Here is a 2,170-nt window from a genome sequence, read left to right on the forward strand (position 1 = left end):
GCTGCTGGCTGCTGAGGCTTATAAACCCAAGGTAAAAAGACACAGTCCTGCTGTTACCAAACCACACGGCAGGCCATTCATTCAAGTCCATTGAAAGTCCCAAGGTCAGCATAGCATGGCAGGCTGCTGAACGATGACTCAGCTACATACAGGGTTCAAGCATGCCATAGGCTAGAGACCGTTCCCAAAACTGCTTCTTATATACAGGAAGCAGACCACATCCCTAAAGCAGCTACTCAGCTGCTCCAACACATTCCACCATGGAGTAAATTACCAGTCTCACCTTGGGGAATAACTACATCCAGCTGGCCAGCCACTCAACCAGGCCCAGCCAAGTTGACACACCAACTACCACAGGCCCTGATGGCAAAGAGGTCTTTTCCTTTCTCTCACTCTTCTAGGCTGGAGGGCCTGTCTACTCTTAACCCTGGGCACAGGGAACAAACAGGCTGTCTATTGATATTTCATCCTCTCTGGTTACACACTCTCTGGAGGAATAGGAGTGACTTGTTACCTTCCTCTGAAGATATTTAGGTTTAGGAAACTAAGGTCATGTATGTGGTCAAACTCATCTCACCCAGGAGATCTGCCCTAGGCCTTGAGTCCAAACTCCAGGTATCAATTAAGTGTTAGCAGGATGTTCTCCACCATCATTCTTCAGTTAATCCCACACAACCCCTTCCCAAAGCCATTAAAACATACCTCAAACTGCAGTGTCTGAAAAACGAGGAAAGATATGGGGGAGGAGGAAGGGAGAGAGAAAGGGAGGAGAAGGGGAGCAGGCAAAGGGTAAGAAAGGAGGAGAACCAGAATGACCCCTAACTAGTTATCAGTTAACTTCCCAACCACGGGGCCTCATGACCAGCATCTGAACCACCCTCAAGACTGGCAGAGGAGAAGACCCAAACCTGCCCACACAAGACTTGCAGCAGAGTGTGCACTCAGGCGAGAGGGTTCTATGCAGGGTAGAACTTGCCGGCACCTTTTTCTTTTATAGCCATTTCCACACTGAGCTTTGGAAACAGTACCACTTCCAATTCCACTCTCATTTGGAGACAAGTTCACCATGCCAGAAAACAGGCATATGTGACCAGAAAGGAGAAACGTGCACCTTCCTAAGCTAATGAGCCTGGAGAATTGGTGAGCTTCCCCTCACCCCCTTTATTTCACAGACTAGAGATTTCAGCTGGAGTAATGTTATGGGTCATCAGCCCAGCCCATGCTTTGGAATACGAATCTATTAGAAAACAGCTCCTTTCAAAATAGTATTGTGGATTTAAGCAGAGAATGATAACCCCAACGAATACATTTTGAGGTTTTACCAAAAAATTTAGAGATGCCTGACAACTTCAGATGATGTGTTCAAATCAAATCAAACTTACTGCCATGGAGTCGGATCCGACTCATAGCAACCCCTCCTTGGGTTTCCGAGGCGGTATCGACTACGGAAGTAGATTGCCCAATCTTCCTTCCAAGGAGTGGCTGGTGGGTTTGAACTGCCAGCCTCTGGTTAGCAATCAAATGCCTTAGGCACTATGCCACCAGAGCTCTCAGATGATGTGTTTAGGTGCAAGTCTATTTTTCAAAACTTCTAGAATACAGATGGTGTGAAAGTGAAGAGGGGAGGGAGATACTATGAGTATAGTTGCTTGGTGGTATGTGGGTGTTTTCTAGGTGTGCATGTTAAGCACTGCTCATTCCAAAGTCTAGGAAGTTCCCCCAAATGCCCAAGCACAACCTCTCCAAGTGTGGAGGCCTTTGCCTCTGGAATAGAGATAGGCAAGGTCATCTGACCAGTGTAACAGAAACGATCCCTGTCTCTCCAGCCTGTGGCAGCTTCTGCTGCATTTTAATGCAAGCATGTATTATCATTGATTACTTGTCTTTTAATTCGATATTTAATGTAGCTCCTTGTCTCTAAGGGCTTCAAGACATAACACATTTCTTTGTTACTCTAAGTTAACATTATGCCTCTCTTCTGAGGTCATCACTCTTAATCTTCTTTAAACATTTTCCTCAAAGCCAACAGCCAGAGTTAGCCTTTCAGTCTGAAGTCTATTTCTGATAAGGCTCCCAGGTTGCAGTGTGTTTGAACTTCAAGACGCTGCGATATCTGTCTTAGTGAGGCTGGCAGTGCTCGGGGCCGGGAACCTCATCTTTCCATGGCTTC

The sequence above is a fragment of the Orycteropus afer genome, unplaced genomic scaffold (genome assembly GCF_000298275.1).
Source record: "Orycteropus afer afer isolate SDZICR_OR568_19922 unplaced genomic scaffold, OryAfe1.0 scaffold00038, whole genome shotgun sequence".
In the NCBI taxonomy this organism is placed as follows: Eukaryota; Metazoa; Chordata; class Mammalia; order Tubulidentata; family Orycteropodidae; genus Orycteropus; species Orycteropus afer.